The 17,863-nt window shown below is 44.3% G+C and overlaps 1 long non-coding RNA gene across 2 annotated transcripts in view; it reads right to left on the bottom strand.

Annotated features, from left to right (window-relative positions):
* Positions 1-726: 726 nt before the first annotated feature.
* The window catches only part of LOC122187222, a 167,219-nt gene continuing 150,082 nt past the window's right edge, over positions 727-17,863 (bottom strand). For both annotated transcript variants that reach the window (XR_006181262.1, XR_006181261.1), the window contains exons 3-4: positions 3,251-3,362; positions 727-1,013 (exon numbers count right to left, since the gene is read on the bottom strand). This is a non-coding gene — a long non-coding RNA (uncharacterized LOC122187222). The remainder of the gene's footprint in view (positions 1,014-3,250; positions 3,363-17,863) is intronic.

Here is a 17,863-nt window from a genome sequence, read left to right as displayed (position 1 = left end):
GCAGCTGCCAAGCTACAACAGAGCTGCAACCTTACAGTGCAACCTTAGAGTATTTTTCTACCCTCTTTCTGTGGGAGTGACACAGTGTCCAGAGCTTCAGACACCCAGGAAAAGCAAAGAGAAGAGAGAGAGACAGAAAAAAAGGCAAACTTGATACTGAGAGCAGAGGAAAGGTGCAGCAAGGGGATGTCCTTAAAGAGGTAAATAGCCTGTTTTTGATGCTGGGATATTCAGATTTAGTCCTCCAGGAAGGGTAGCACTGCAGACACTTGCCTTCAGGAAGGATCTGACAAGTCTTGAGCAGCCCTTTCCTCTAAGCCTGTTCAGTCTTTGTAAAGAAAAATCAGAGAGGATTGAAATTCCAGCCAAGGGACTTCATTTCTCCTTTTGACTCCCCTTTCTCCCTTGCTACTTCAGGCTCAGGCAGCAAAACAGCCATCTAGGAAACCCAGCAATAAAGTCAACATGAAGATTAAGTTGTCCCCTGCAGTCAGTGGCAAGCAGCTTTCCAGGCTAGAATCCGCATCTGTTGATATAATCATGTGCTCAAGCATAAAAGGTGAAAGCCAAAAAGGAAGAGTACTTTATTCTCTACAAACTCAGGAGCAGGGCATCCCTAGGGGTGTGAGCAGCACAGATCATAGAATAAGGTTGGAAAGACCATAAGATCACCTTGTCCAAACATCAACCCATACCAATAAATACCATACGATACATACCTGTAAATGATGACTATCACAATGTGGTGACATTGGCTTCAGTTCTAATGAGCAGTGGCAGAAGACATCTTTGGGTATCTCTCCCTTTGCTTAGGTGAAAGTTTAGCCAATAGGGTACAGGTTTTGGTTTCTCTGGCAGGGTTTGTCTCCAGAAGAGAGGAGGAAGCAGACTGAACATCATCCTCTGTGATAGGCAGTCCCTCATTGGCTTAGAAGTCATGCATGGAATTGTTCCCTCATGGATGGGAACAGAAGAGGACAGCTTTTGCCCTTCCCAGGTAGCATAGAATAGTGCTAGGAAATAGGAAGAGGGAAAAGGAAAACTCACAAATACAAGCATAGACATCGAACAGTACTAAAGGAGCCACAAAATCTCACGGGCTTCCCGGAATTGCCCGACTGACTTCCTACCAATGTGAACAAGAAGGTGATGCCCTGAGAAACTGCCCCCACAAAGTCTTTGCTCACCCCTGCCACTGCTTTTTGTGCCCTCGCAAACAGCACCAAGGTATCATCAGCCAGCTTGGAACTTCTTGTTTATCCAAAATAAGGCAAGACAGACATGCTCTGGAGATCTGTTTACAAGTCAGGCTATCTCCAGTTATATAATGACACAAGCCTCGCTGCCAGCAAATTGTTGCTGTGAGCAGGGGAAGACAATTAGATCGCCTCTCTGGGCAGCGAGCGCGGACAATGCAGGCTTTGTGCCACCCGGCCACCAGCCCCGGCATCTGCGGCATGCCTTCAGAGGAAGAGGTGGCCCGGGGAGGGCTTGGGGTGCCGGAGCCGGGCTGAGAGCACCTTCCTGTCCTGGCAACGAGGGGAGGACGGTAATGGGTCGTCGCGCCGCAGGGCAGAGCGGCTCTGACCCCTCGGCTGCACACGGGATGGGAAGCTTCGGTGTTTGGCTTCCTGTGCTTCCTGGTGTGCTGATGGATTTAGGCACTCGCTGAAGCTCCTGGCACTGCTTGCGGATTCAGTGGAAAAAATGTGGTATCAAGAGATGGGAAATACCAAAGCCTCTCAGAAATGCACTCACTTAAAAGGGAAAGGTGGTTTCCGGGTGAAACTGCATTCCTGTCCTCCATGGATGGAGAAGGGAGGAGGGCTTTGGAAAAGCCAGGAGTGCTGTAATGAAAGCTGTGATGAACGATAGCTGGTCTCTCTCAGAAATGGGCCACAACCTGCTTTTGGTTGGAGCCTGGGTAACCTGATATTGTCAACAGCCATAGATTAGCTCAATGAAATTGTCTGCAGGAGGTTAGGGGAAGAGCGAGTGACTGCTTTCTGCCTGCTGCATAAGGGCACAAATAGCTGCATTTGTGGGGAAGTGTTGGCAAACATCAGTGAACAATCAGCATTGGAAGAGCTGATGGCCCAGGGGTACAGGAAATTTCTGCTGGTGCTCGCTGGGACAAGGCTGCCTGGGCTGGCCACTGTCACTCCATCCTCTGCACAGCTGCCCATTGGCTTCATGACAAAAAGACCATTTAATTAAATATACTGTTACTCGAAATTAGTTGGGCTGCCAGTCTGCTTGCCTGGGAACATGTGCCTCATAGGTTCATGTTCTATTGAGAACACAGTGGCACTTATTGCAAAATCTGTGTGTAAAACCACACTGCTGGCAAACTGATAAATTCTCCAGCTGCAGAGTTCTGTCAGTGTTAGAAAGCATACCTCACCTGCATGCCCATTGGACAGTATATTGAACCAGTCAACCTCCAGTCCACCCACATGACAAGAAAAATTCACCTTTTGTAATGGCAACCACATACCTGTCTAAGGCACAGTACTCCTCTCAGCCCAGCAGAAATAGTTCCTTCTGGAAATGAGTCATTTTTCTTTATCTTTCAAACCACTTCAAGCAATTTGTCTTGCAGACTTTCTGACTACATTTACATAAAATGCATCCTTCCTTTCTTTCTATTCCTGGTTGCATGCACAAGGTTATTTTGGATGGCGTGCTAGGAGGTCACAGTGACACACAGCCAGAAGTGAGCACGCCATGCTTCCAACGGGTACTCAGCAAGACTTAGGCAGCTGGCAAGTTCCTGGTTTCTCTGGGCACTTACAAGGGGCTTACATGCCAACGCAATGAGAAAAAAGGGATAAGGTACTGGCTGCAGCCAAAGCCTTCACAAGTTTGCCTACAAAAAGCAGGTTGTAGACATGAATAACCTCACAAGACCCTGGAAATGAAGCTCAGAGTATGGGTTAGTAGCAAAGTTAGGGAGGTGCAAGGGAAGATGGGAAAGTGAAGAGGCTTCCAGGAATGGCTTGTGCGAGTACGGCATGGTTAGGAACAGTTCCTCCCTGAGACTGGAGTGCAGGCTATTATTTATATCCCCATAACTCTGTCAAAGCGTGATGCTTGCAGCGTTAGAGCTGGAACTCGGGCTCTAAGCAAGCTGGAGGCTTTCATTCATGACTACAGGATGCAACAAGACACACTGGAGTCTGAGGGTAAGGCCATAGACAAAAATAGCACAAGTCCTTCACAAGATCTGCCCAGCAGCTCAGTTTCTTACCAAGTAGAACAGGTATCTTCAAGGTACAGAAGAAATGACTGGGAGGTACATGAGAGAGGCCTCTGGGCTTGTGAGGTATGGAGCAGGATCAAACAGGTTGTGCTGATTCTTCCTGTGCAAAAATGGGCAGCATTATTAAAGCTAGAAGGACTCAAGCTAAAAATCCAACAAAGGGAGATAGCCCTTAGTACAACAGGTAGAAGAGCTGTGGGTCTCTTACCAAGGGATGTGGTGGATATGAGACACGTATACAGATTCAAGAAGAGTGCATTGCAAAGAAACATACTGAGAGTTACTAAAAACACAGAAACCATATCTGGCTCAGGAAGTTCCTGAGCTGAAAATAGTTGGAGGCTGGGGAAGCAGTGAGGGGAAGTACTGTACACATTTGCTGTTGTTCTTACTCCTCCCTAGGCTTTGACTTGTGAGCTCTGTTGGGGGCTTGATGTTAGGTTAGATAATGCCAAGGTTTGTACCAGTTTGAAGGCCATGGAACACAATGTCAATCTTGGCTGGACTGTCCTACCACACCCACTGTACAGCCCAGATTTGCCACCTTCTGTCTTTCATCTGTTTGGGCTGATGAATGATGGACTGTGTGGGCAACACTTTCCTATCAACATTGCCATCATAGCAGCTATAAAACAGTGGGACACCTCCACTGGTGTAGATTTTTACAAGCACGCAGATTATTGTCCATCACAGGCAAAAATGCATAGCTAATGGTGGTGACTATGCTGAAAACTAGCATGCTGTAGTGCTGAGAATTTGCTCTATCAAACACTGTTACTGTGCTCTTTGTATCTGTGGTAGTTCCCACGGAAATAAATAGGAGGCAACGCTTTCAGAGAGATCTATGCACATAATTCCCAAGTAGTCCATTACTTTACTTACTTGATATCATCAAGTGTTTGGCAATAATATTGGTTCTGTACATCGCTACTTCTCTTGCATTCTTGTCCTACTTTTTCCCACTCCAGCAGACCATGCTGAAACTGTTGCAAACCCAGATGGCAGCATTAAATTATAATTCTACTCTGGTCACTAGTTTGCCCATTTAGTTTCTGAGTACTTACGGGCACCTGGGCAAGAAAATACTGAAGCAGCTAATACAGCACATCTCAGATGAACTGCTTCAGCTTCTGTAATGCAATAGAAAGTACAGCAGTGACAGCAAAGCAGCAAAGTCCTAGGCTGCAGCAAGTGAGGACTTGGTCTAACACAACAACTATAGGCACATAAACAAAGAAATGAAGCTGCTTACCTTCGGAACCCTTCAAGGAGGCACTGCCAACCCTTAAGCAAAGTCTGGGAAGGAGCTGATCCTAGCTCTCCTAGCTCCACTCCTTCCAGTCACTCAGGTGGATTGCATACACATGAGTTCCCCTGGGTTGGTACTGCCTTCCCACCAGGTGCTCAATCACTGGTTCAGGCTATGACTTAGCATTTCCACTACAGCTTCCCAGCAAACTCAAGCACACAGGACTTTATTCATTCCACCTGGGATCTGTTTTAAAAGGTTTATTTGTAGTTTCAACAGTTTGAGCCATTCTCAGCTCTCTCTTCCCTGGAAAACAGCATTTAATGATGAGTCTACAAATAACAGCTGAGTGGCCTTGTTAGCCTTCTCTTCATATCCTTCCAGCTGGTCCTTTGAGGCCTCCTGTCCTGGGTTTCCTACTCTGGCTCTGAGAAACTGGTGAGAATCAGGACCTATCAGGACGCTAGGGCCCCCTGAGAGATAATTTGGCAAAAAATCCCACATTATTTGTAGCTCTCTCCAAGCAGTCAGAGAGCAAAGCAGGCATGGCTACACCAGGAGCTACCTTATGAGAATCCATCAGTTGAAAACTTGGGGTACTTCATAACAAGCCATCTGTTATGGAACAAAACATCCAGCTTGGCCAATGCTCATAACCCTCTGGGGTTGGCAGTCTCTGATTATCAGCATGTTTACAGTACCAGAGGCATTACTTGATGCAGAATGATTGCTCTCACTTTGCTATCCCTTTTGTCACATCAACTGGAGATCCCACTGAGGAAGATACAAAATTAGCCAAGCGCCACCCGGAGACATATCAAAGTGGACTGTGTCGCGTCGGGTGGAGTGGGATTTTTGCCTCCAGTGACATTCACATTATTCACACTCTTTTTACATTTTGCTGCTGCTCACATAATCACAGAAGCTATTCTTAGCCACAGGGAGCTTAATCTTAAAAAAAAGAAAAGAAAAAGAAAAAACAACGCACACACACACAAAAAAAAAAAAAAGCCAAAACACCTCTGTGAACCATTTCTAAAACAATAACTTGTGGCAGGGAGGGAAAAGGGTTGGCCTAAACATGTATCCCTCTTCACCAAATAAGGACCCTTGTAAATGTGACTCCAAGTGCTACAAGGCTTAGGAAATACTGGGAGGGCTTTGGAGTGCAAGAGTGAATCAGCATGGCCATCACGTCACACCCTCATGAATAATACCTCTTACTTCCCTTGAATTGTGCATTGTGATAAAGACCTAGCTGCCTTTTTTGGTATTCCAGTGTCTGCCCAAGAAGAGTCAGATATGAAATTAGGTTTCCTGTACCTTAATAGATTAATTTAGTTTGAACTAAAAACGAGGGCACATATACTGTCGGGAGCCAAGAAGCCTCAAAAGACATACGTCTCCTTTCTTTCCCCCTTCTTTTGTGCTTTGCTGTTTAAATGATTTTCTCCAAATTTTATTACTGTAACAACTTCATTTGGGAAGATAAGGCATGCTAAGTGGAGGACATCTAATAATTTTGCATTTCAGCAAGGCCAGACCCTGCAAAGTAAAGCGCATCAGCTTCACTGATGTTTAACACTACAAGCAACCCTGCTGGTTTTGCTCCATATAATGCAGCAAGCGCATGCCAAACCAAAGGTGATATCCACATTGCCATCTGCTTTTGTTCTTAGGACCCCATGGCGGTGCTTCTGTGGCACTAGAGAAGTACTAACTCCTTTTGTTGCTCTTGAAGTTTTCTGTTTTAAGAACTGTGCTTGTCCAGAATTCACTAGTTCTACTGAATGTCTTCTGACCATGGGAAGGAGAACACCCTGCTATTATTATTTCAGTGCACCTCATGGCAGAAAAGAGGTAAATTGCATCATCTTATTTAGTGCTGGATATTACAGCAGAGATCATGGGTGACAACAAACAGAGCCAAGGAGAGAACAGTGCTTCCAGTGGAAATGCACACACATTGCAAATTCCTCGTATGGCAATGTTTCCTTTTCCATCAGAGACCCATAACACGTTTCCCTCTCACACAGAGGACACAGACAGGAATTTCCATGGTGACTGTCAAGACAGCATCCTTATCTAAGAGGAACTTAAGATAAAACTTTCTGTGGAAAAAGTCTGTGACCTGGTGAAGGTTGCTAAGTGTTTGAGACAGCCCTGCCTGAACTTTCTGAAACTTCCAAGCCCTGTGTTGTTATAAGAAGCCTTTGCATTTTTACCACTAGATTAGCACTGCCTCTTTAGTGCTACAGATATAGGGCTGGCAGGAGACTGCTGTGCGCAGCTGAAAATGAAAATGTATTGCTGCTCATTTAATTCAGAGGATGTCAACACGAGATTTTAGAACAGGACATAAAGAGAAAAAAACGAGGAAGAAAGGTAATAGGGACACTGAGGACAGAGAAAAGGGGCTGTGTCAAAATCTTTCTCAGATCCGGATGTCTTATCGTCTTCCTATCTTAAAAACCATCAGTTCTAGAAAATTGTGTCAGAGTTGGTGTAAAACTTTGATTCATGGAGTTTCCACATCTTGAAGGGAACAGAAATCAATATTTGTGACATTCTGATGACTTCAAGGCTTGTCACCAATTTTTCTACCATCTCCTTCTTCACCTGCAAATCCCTACCACATTTAGTAGCTCAGTGGTATGTTTGGCAGCTGACAGAAGGATATTTTCTTGCTAAGCAGAATCCTGAAATCCTACAAATTTAACACAAAGCTTGTTTATCTCGCCAGCTCTGTATCTGGGAGGTGGCACTAGCTAATTCATCAGGCCTCATGGCACAGGTTTATCATAGAATCACAGGACCATTTTGAACTGGAAGGGACCCTTAAAGGCCATCTGGTCCAATTCCTCTGCAACGGGAATTGCAGGGAACACATTCACTAGATCAGGTGCTTAGATCCCCATGCTGCCTGACCTTGGATGTCTCCAGGGATGGGGCATTTACCACCTCTCTGGGAAACCTGTTCCAGTGCCTTACCAGTACCTTTTGTTGTTGGTTATAGTCTTTTACGACTGGAAACTGCAGTCATAAAAAGCTTCCAATAAGCTGCACATGTTATGATCAGCAGCAACAATCACCTAGCGCCATAGGTAAGGGCTATGCAAGCAAATGGCAAGGCACTCACTGAGGAAGCATCTGGAATCTTCTCAGGGCCATGTCATACATTTATGTCATGACACTTTCTCCTCAGAGACGGTAAACTCAAAATTGTGGTTTGCAGTAAAACGTGATTTTATGCTGCTATGAAATACACCATCACACTGTATCAACTCACAGCTTCGGCCAGTTATCTCAGAAGATAAAAAGTCCCAGCACTTGTGCTGTGTGTGGCTTTGGCTGCCTTGGTTATCTCCCCCGGTTTCTTTGCTGGAGTCCAAGACATTTCTGTGGTCACCCACAGGTTGTGGTGCTAAGACCTTGGGGGAGAAGTCCCTGCACTTCTAGGGTCCCTGCACTTCCAGTACAGTGTGGGGCACAGCAGGACCATCTCCCTGGTGCTACTGGAAGGAGCTGGGCTTCCAGCCCTCTTGTCCTCTTTCCTTCTTAAAGAGGAATTTCAAGGAACTGTGACAGGAACACCCTGGAATTTCCTAGTGATTGCTGATAGCAGATGAAAGCCACTGAAGAACAGCATCAATGATTATGATGATTAATGTTTCTTTCCATATGAATACTACTGAAGGAGGAGTGCTTGTGTGCCTTGAGAGAGCAACATTCCTCTGTCTCGCTCATCTGCCCATCTCACAGACCTTTCCTTTTCTTTTTTTTTTAAATCCAAAAATGGCTCATAAGAAAATAAGTCCTCCTGGCCTCACAGCTTGTGTCACTATTCTAAATCTATCCTCTGAAGGCTGGTCAAAGTTAAACCGACAGTTTTTCAGGTCTTTTCCCTCCCTTTTATTCCCTTCCCCGCCCCCCCCCCCCCCCGTCTCTAAGGGGACCCCATTTTAATTATTATTTAGGAAAAGACAGCTGCTTCCTGTTTGTATCATTAATTTATTTTGTTTCCTGAAGGGAAGCTTTGGTGAAAAGAATCTGTGGATAGCTGGAACGTCTCACAAAATATCACTGGCTGCATGGGCCAAGGTTAAATACAATAGCTAGGTTTATTTTTAAATGATTATTCTTTTTCTTAGTTCATGCCAAAGCAGAGTCTAGAATTCTAGCACATGTAACTAAGCTTTTACAGTAAATTCTGCCTTACATACATAAGTCCCCAGAAGGGAGACAGGCATTCTTAGTTACAACAAAAGCTCAAACACAAATTTCCCCCAAACTATTATGAAAACCAAGGCCAGAGAGAGATGAGGTGTGGCTCCCTTTCTCTGATTTCTCAAAACCTCACTCTCTGGAAAACTTGATACGCTAAAATCAGACCTGACCATCATGATAGCCTTCCAGGATGAGATGACTGCCTTGGTGCATGAGAGGATAGCAGAGGATGTTGTTTATGCCATTTTTAACAAGGCTTTCAGCGCTGTCTGCCGTAACATCCTCATAGATGAACTGATGAAATATAGATGGCATAAATGAATAGTGAGGTGGCTCGAAAGTTAGCTGAACTACTGAGCTCAAATGGTTGTGATCAGCAGCATGAAGCCCATCTGGAGACCATTCACTATTGGTGCACCCCAGGAGTTAATACTGGGGCCAGCTGTGTTTGACATCTTCATTAAGATCACTTGGATGATGGGTATGAGGACACCCTCAGCAAGTTTGCTTGTGATGCAACACTGGGAGGAAAAGTTAAAACAGCAGATGGCTGTGGTTCCAACTCAAAGGGACCTTAGCGTATGGAGATACGGGTCAAATCCATACATCAAACCTCAGAAAGTTCAAAGGGCAATGGAATGGGAAGGAATAACTCCAGAGCACCACTATGAGCTGGGAGCCAATTGGCTGACTACAGAGTTGCTTTACAGAAGAAGGGTTCCTGGTGGGCAATGAGCTGACTGTGAGCCAGCAACATGTCTTTATGGCAAAGAAGGCCAATAGCATCCTGGGCTATTAGGAAGGATTGAGGGAGGTGATCCTACCCCTGTCCTCAGCATTGGAGATCTAGATCCAGTTCTGGTTGCCTCAATACATAACATAGATGTGCTGGAATGAGTTCAGCAAAGGCTCAGAAAGATGATTAAGGGATCGCAGTATCTGTCATGTGAGGAGAGGATGACAGCTGAGGCTGTTCATCCTGGAGAAGAAAAGGCTTAGGGATGATCTTATACATAAGTACCTTACTGGAGAAGGAAAGATTGAGTCAGGCTCTTTCCAGTGACGTCCAGTGACAGGGTGGCAGGTGATGGGCATAACCGGAAGGAAGAGAAATTCCATTTAAATACTAAAGAATCTTTTCTTTTCTTTTTTTTTTTATTTTTTTTATTTTTTTACTGTGAGGATGGTTGAACTCTGAACTCTGACACAGGTTGCACAGAAAGGTGTGGAATCTCCATTCTTGGAGATATTCAAAACCCAACTGGACATGATCCTGCACGATTCGATCTGGCTTGAGTGGAGAAGTTATAATATATGATCTCATGAAGTGCCTTCCAGCCTCACCTATTCTGAACCCAAGACTGTGACAAGAGATCCAGGAGCAAACGAGGTGCAAAGCTCTTCCAGGTCAGTCTCACACATAAGTCATATGGCCAATGACATCCATGAACTACATGAGGAGCTGTGAGCTTCACCTCACACAGAGGTCTTTTGGAGAACTTTAGAGAGCTCTTAAGACAGACCATTCCCAAGCCCTGAGCAACCACTCCACTCAGCTTCCATTCAACATCTTGCATTTTGTCTGTCTTATCCTTCCCATTCATTTCAGCAGAGAGGCACCCACTGGCCCTGGCAGCCTCACTGCTGTCCGGCATTCCTGCTGCAAGGAGTTATTTGGCACCAGCACTACTGACCTTTTCACAAGACCAAAGATTACAGGAGGTTTTATTTATTGCACATGAAGTAACCCCTCATCCCCCATCCTGTTTTTTCTGGTTTACTTTCTTATGTTTGGTTCTCTCCTTTACCAGGAGCTTTCACATGCCAAGTTGCTTTGATGGAAACCACTACTTGAGAAAGAAAAATTGCATATACTTGTTCTTCTACTCCCTCTTTATATAGCTTAAAATTGAATATTGACCTTTTTTTTTTCAAAGAGTATTTAAAACAGCAAAGTCAGACATGAAGGGTAGGATATGCTAAGATATGCACAAAAGAATGGGGCAGAAACTAAGTAACAGTGGGCAATCTTTTAAATGAAGAGAAAGCTACATGTTAATACTTACACTTTCACTTACTAAAATGACTGAAGTCTTTCTACACCCTTCCCTTGGAAAACAAGCTCTTCTTGAATTGAACATTTAGACTAGAAAAGTTACTGAAAAGTAATCTTTTAAGTGAGGTATCACATAAATATATTTCGCTATAAGGTGACATTATTGACAGTAAACCAGTGCAGGACTTTTGGCAGAAACTAATTGATGCAAACGGACTTGTATTAAAAAAGGTAGGGTGAGCAATGCATTTAGGGCCTGAAAAGGCATGTCCTCCTATGCTGCAGAAATGTGGTACCCCTCAGCTCTGCGTGATGAGCAGAATGAATGAGTACTGCAACCGCATGCAGAATTAATAATTCTGTCACATCCCAAGAAATGGTTCTTTCCCCGGGAAAGAAATAATATTACATTGTGCACTAACGAGCATGCAAGAACCGTCATTTGAAATTGTGATTGAATTTGAGGTTCGCCCCCTGGGGCTAAGTGCAACCAGCTGAGATGGTTTTGCAGCTCGCGTCCCGCTGGTTAGCACACGCACCGTGTCTCAGTCATTTCCCACCAGTGCACGAGTCCAAGGCTGGGCTCCCACCACACGGCTGAGGCTGCATTAGGCAGAGCCCTTCAATTATAAAAGACTTGAACTTCCTTTTTATCCAGGAGATGGGTGGGAGTCTTTTGATGGTACCATTTCCTGCCGGAGGGACAGAATTGGGAAGAAAAATAAAACTTTAACCTCTTCACTCAACTATGGAGAAGATAGTCTCGCCATTGGGCAAGGTTTATTCTGCTGGGAAGCTCGGGCTATTCCCATCCCGGGTATAACACAAGGTCAACAGCAGCAGTCTCCAGGAATATTAATCTTTCACCCCTCAGACCGTGCCACGGGTAATTAATCACTTGATTGCATAACTTCTTGTAAGACAGGAAAAATAAGCTGCCTTTGCCAGCTTTTTGGACAAGTTATTTCACATACATTTGAACTTTCTTCCAGTACTTGTTGGGTTTTGATTGCAATGAATGAATCGCATCCAAACCCCTTCCCAGCCGCAGAGGAGCCAGACAGCATGGAGGCGCATTATGTCCCAAGGTGCCATCAGGGAACGGGACACTCCTGCTGTTCTGGGGGCTTCCCTCCGACCTCCCAGGAGGTGGGAAGGTCCAGCTTTGCACAGAGCAGCTTGGCCTGGGGGGAATAGCAGAGTACTGCATTTACTCTGCCTTTTACATCTGCATGTAATTGAAAGCAGGATCTGGCCAAGATGCTGTTAACTCCGGAGAGCTGGAACTCACTTAGGAGCAGGGAAATCCTGAAGTTTAATCCTAGAAAGTGAAGTTTCGTGCTACGATCACCTGGGACATAATGCAGTGATGGGCCCAGCTGCAGGAGACCTTCAGGCACTGGAGCTCACGTAAAGCCGTGAGGAACATTGAGCCAAGTGCACTGTTGGAGTGGCTGAGCATCAGCTAAACCCACCTCTCCTTCATGCTGTGGGACTCATTCTTCCCTTATTCGTTAAACAGGGATGAAAAAAACAAGTTTTTTTGTTTTTGTTTTTGTTTTTTGAATGCTCTAAGTCACTTGGGGTAATGAAATGGAAAACAAGGTGCCCATAAGCTGCCTCATTTCTCAGCTCATGTGGACACCAGCCCACCCATTCCCAACCCTGCGTTTCTCACCTCGGGAGTGCTCCCTGGTGCTGGTGAGTCCTTTGGCAGCCCCAGGCATCCCACTGGCCTCCTACTCTCAAAAAGCAGACAGCAACTTTACTTAGGACTTTCGGATTGCCCGAGCTAAACAGTTGGTGAAGCTTCACACTCCCCTTCACACTCAGATCTCCCAAAGTGAGTTAGCCTGAGGCTTATGGTGACGTAAAGGGCCTAAACCCTCAGATGTAATCATGAGTTAGGGCAATGCCCTCCAAACTCCTGAAGTGGAGAGTTCTTGGTTCTGCATGAAGAAGTAAACTGGAAAAAAGTTTGGTGGCCACAGGGATCAGAGCTGGTCAGGGCTGATGGATGAAAGCGCTATTCTTTAACAGCTCTTGGAAAAGCAGTCAGGAAGCTCGGTTTGAAAGTGTTCCTGTGAAGATCACTTTATCCTTTGGCTGTACGTAGTCCTTTGGTAAAAACAGAGAATCATTTCCCCACTTTAAGTGTTTTAAGATCCTTGCGGGAAAGATGCTAACAAAGCGGATAGCTTAGCACTGTGTGTTATTAAGTGTTGCTGCCTGCTACAGTGTCATGGGTGACACGGGGAATCGGCAAAGGCAAATGCAGCTTTCCAAAGCCACACTGACTGAGCAGGGACCAGTGAGCAGAGTGGAAATCCTGTGAACATGTAGGCACATTGCACCCGCTGCTGCGCATGGGTTATGCTGGCATCTCCTCTGCTTGCCGTGAAGCAACCTGGTGCTCCTCAGTGCATTCTCATGCTGAACAGAGCCTCTCATGTGTCCACAGTGTCATAGACCCCCAAGAAACATCCTGTACCTTTTCAGCTAGTGGCTCTGGCTCATGCTTTGTGGAGTAAAAGCATCTATCAAATGCGCTGTGATGAGAGCTCTGACATCTTCTCAGCTGTACATGCTAATGCATGTTCCTCACTATGCACTGCGTGGCTACAGGCGGCTCACGCTCCATCTGGCCATAGTTACAGGGCTATCAGGAACAGGTCATCAAGATGAATTCCCTCAAAATCTGGTATTGCACCAATGTAATGACATGACACTGCTGAAATACAGGCAAATTAAAAACAAGGCCAGACGCAGCTATTCCCCAGGTACCATTCATATGAATAAACAAGATAAAGCCTGGGAAGAAAAGCTCAGGAAATGGTTCTATTTACGGCTTGATCACACATCTTCCAAAAGCAACTGAGCCAGCTGGACAACTTACTATCTTCAAACCACTCTCCTGCTGCCCCTCTAGATTGGTTAGCAATGAACTGAAAATAACTGAGAAAGCAACCACCCAGGCTGTTGAGACAGCAGCACAAAAAAGATAACTTCCAACAGACGATGGTGAGATGAAGGTAAAGACAGAACAAAGGGACAGATGTCTTCAGCTGAAGGACAATTAAGTTACAGCAGGCAAGTAGATGATTTAGAGGCAGCAGCAGGAGAACCATTAGGAACCAGTTCACTCAAATATGTCACAGCTCATGGACCATGAAGTATTCCAGTTTCCATCTGTGGAAGCCCATTGCCAGCTCAGCTTCCTGCAAGAAGAGTCTGCTTAAACTGAAGTTTAGCTTGTCCTATAACAGGCAATACAGAACCAGCTTAGGTTAGAAATTAGGAGGCTCAGAGCAGCTGCAAAACTTAATAAGAAATAATACTTCTGCCTGATCAGTAAAGGAAAGCTTTACTCATCCTCTTCATAGAATCGTAGACTCATTAAGGTTGGAAAAGACCACTAAGATCACCAAGCCCAACCCCAATCCATCCCCGCTAATATTCCCCACTGAACCACGGTCCCTCAATGTCATATCTCCACATTTCCTGAACACCTCCAAAGACAGTGACTTCATCACCTCCCTGGACAGTCTGTTCCAATACTTCACCTTCTTCACTTCTTCCTCTTGCTCTATATCTAATGGCAGGGAAGGAAAAGAGAAGCAGCACAGTCTAATATGCTGGGAGACGTCCTTATTGAGAATAGTTATGGCAGATTTAGGACAATATTCTGCCAGAGATTGGTGCGAGTCAACAAAGCTACATTAAAAGGAAAGTCATTTTTAGTGGACTGAATCAGGAGACAGACATTTCAGTTCATACAGTCACACACTTGCACTTGGAGCATCCAAGCTCAACAAGCCAACAACTGTGTTGTCTTGAGCAAAATTCAAACTGACATCTGAAGATGCATCTGCTTGTCACTGTTGAGCGAACCCCTGTCCTTATCTTGACTTTTGTCCAGTGGTAGATAAGTGTGGTTTTCAGTAAGGTGTCCACCATCTTCAGGCCTCTTTGCCCCTTTGCTCTTTTTCCAGGAGTCTGAATCTCAAAGTTGGGTTCGGATGAATTGCCTTGCTAAGGTCAGAAACAATTATTTTTTTCCCCTAAATAATTAAAAATCAAGCATTCCGTTTTGATAAAGGGTTAAATCACCCTAGATTTTATACACACTTGTAAGAGTGGGAGAATGTGAAAGTGTGGGCAGGAATTGTTGAGGCCAGTATAATTAGGAAAGTTTCAGGTTGCATAATGTCTGGAGTCTGTAAGTTAATATGGGACTGCTGCTGCCTCACGCATTACAAATTCTCCTGAGCAACTTTGTAAGGCATTGGTGGGTTAAAGGAAGATTTTGTTTTTCCTATTTACAGAGCAGTTTAACCAATGAAACAACTAAATCAGTGGCTTTGGTGGGACCCACTGTACATATCAATGTCCAAGAAATAAAAATGTCTCTGGAGCTCCTTTTGTAAATAAAAGGAGTACACTGTAATGCTTGTTTGTGGCTGAAGATTAAAGTATAATGGTGTGTTTACTGATTTTTTTCTTTGTTCCCTCTCCCATCTTGAAGATGGTTACAAAGAAATTCCAAACTCTTTACATTACAGATGTCTAAATATCCATCAAATATTTTCACTGCTACTAGTTTAGAAGAAATATTTCAAGATTATTTCCAATCCAGACAACATGAAGTTGGGTATCTCCTACAGAAGACAGCATTGGGTCTTCAGATTTTATCTACTTTCTATTCTTGCTTATCTGCTTTGTTAGAGCTTCTGACACATTATTTTTCCTATTCCTTCCAGAATTTTTCTTCTCTTGGAGATTTTGACACAGAAATTAGGAATGAATAATGACCAGCAAACTGGTAGTACTAGACTGCGCAGAATCAAAATGGTTATGCACGTAAGTGGAGAAAGGTTCTGTGATTGGATATTAAAGACCTCAAGAAAGTGAATGTGTCCATCATGCCAACATGCACATCGTTTAAAAGAACAAAATTAATAGTTCCTTGAGCAAGACCTTCAAGAGTGTGTTGGTATACCAGAAAAGTGGTATTTTGGTTGTGATTTTCATTGCTAGTTTCCATTCCTAAGGCAGAACCTACAGTGAGCAATGGAATTCATGAAGGTAGAAGAGGATTTCCAGGAACACATGTCTTTCCAGGGATACTCATTAATTATCTTAGCTCCTATATATTCTAGACCAGACAGTTGTAAATAATAATAATAATAACAATCCCTCAAGGAACTTTGCTTAAAATGAGCCAGTTGCTGCGAAGACATCAATCCTCTGGGCTGGACGGGTGAGCTATGAATTTGGCTGCAGAAGTTCAGTAACCAAGAAGAATCAATATTGTTGTTGGGAAACTTTCAAGTCACTGGCTTGGTTGGAAGCAGTGGATATGCAGTGTTTCTGCCGCACCTCAGTCTACTACTTGAGCTGGAAGCCCAGTCTGCAAGGCAGATGAGGCACAGCTGTCCAAGAGCATAGAAGGTGTGCTGTACTGAAAAATTCCCTGATAGTTTGGCCATGGTATCACCTTTTGGGTGTCTCAGGGTCTTTAAGTGATTTCACTGGCTTTGGTGGACTACTATTCTGCAAAAGGAAATTTATGTAGCCCACCAATATGACCTTTACAGAACAGCTGCTTCCTTTCTCCACCACTGGCTTCTTACTAATGGGCTCCAAAATTGGAAAAAAACACCAAACCTGTCTCCTGGCCCAGAGCTTTAGGTATTCATATGACAAAGTTGGTCATAAAATTCCCGTGATGCCAATCAAGGGGAGCCTAAGATCTAACCTTCACCTTGGCACTGCACTCCTGCCATAACGTCCTCCATCACTCCCGGGTGCGGTGCCTTTAGTTCCAGCTCTTTGCATGCCAGGAAAAATAGAGACATGAAGAGTAAAAATAGGCATTAAACAGAGGACAATTGTTGCCACTGCATGATAGCAACCTTGCTTCTCTGCTCCTGCAATGATGGTGCACACTTAGGCTGTCTTGCAGTCTTTCTTGGATCACTTCATAGATTGGTTGTATTTTTTGTGGAGTGATATGTATAGTCTTTCAAGAAGAAAGTTTCTGTTTGCAGAAGTGCCTCTGAAGCCTGTGCAAACTTTTCTGTAAAACCGGGGTCTTGTGCACAAGCTCATATTGCCACTCATGGCAACTTGCAGTCAATGCAATGTCTGTAACATGAAGGGGAACTTGGTGTGCTGGCTTTCAAATCTCAAATCCAACCTGAGAGGTCTGTGTGCCAGCAGTTGACCTTCAGCAGATAACTGAAGGGTTGACCTTCACCATCAGGCAACTTGTCATTGTCTAGCTATCAGATCATAGTCATTATGTCCGCAAATACATATTAAAAAAGAAGCTTTCAACTCTTTTCAGGTGCTACAAGAAGCTGAAAAATGACCAGTGAAAGAGTAAAACTTCACTTGGTAATTAATTAATTAATTAATTTTGTACATGTGTTACAAGTGCTTTCCTGCTCAAGGAGACTTCACACAAAGGAAAAGTAAAGTTACAACTTTATAGAAATAGGACATAGTGTTTTATAATTCCTTCCCCCCTATTGCTATGCAGAGCCACCCCACCCACATTAAACTGCTGTCTGACTCACTCTTGTGTCTCGTTTGGAGAGAAAGGCTTTCCACTGGTGGTGGGGGCACCTGATCAAGAACATGACATTCAGGGTGGTGTTGCATCTTTACACTTCAAACCACTTTAAGTAGCTTTATATCTATGACTACAGGGACCTTTGCATAGACATAGGCATTACCAGTATAAGAGACATGCTGTCATATCCTTGCTGTAAGTAAAGAGATCAGGTCTTCTGGAAAATTAGCCTTCTTGGGCCAAGCTGACTCAATGGCTTGGACAATAAGACATCTCATCTGTATCAGTTCATTTGCCATGTTGTGCTCCTCTGGCAGTGTTACCCAGTGCTATTCTGGGAACACACATTTGACCTTTGTTACAGGGGTTTATTGTCAACATGTGTCCACTGGGAGCCTCAGCAACTTCTTCTATTGTCTATTGTCTTATAAACAGTCTTATAAAAGCACTACAGGAAAGCTAATAAGGCACCAAAGTGGAAATTGCTGGTAA

The sequence above is a fragment of the Lagopus leucura genome, unplaced genomic scaffold, assembly GCF_019238085.1.
Source record: "Lagopus leucura isolate 7727_CA_CO unplaced genomic scaffold, USGS_WTPT01 Super-Scaffold_100044, whole genome shotgun sequence".
NCBI lineage: Eukaryota > Metazoa > Chordata > Aves > Galliformes > Phasianidae > Lagopus > Lagopus leucura.
Note: the sequence above shows the minus strand (reverse complement) of the source record. Positions and strands in the feature narration are given on the sequence as shown.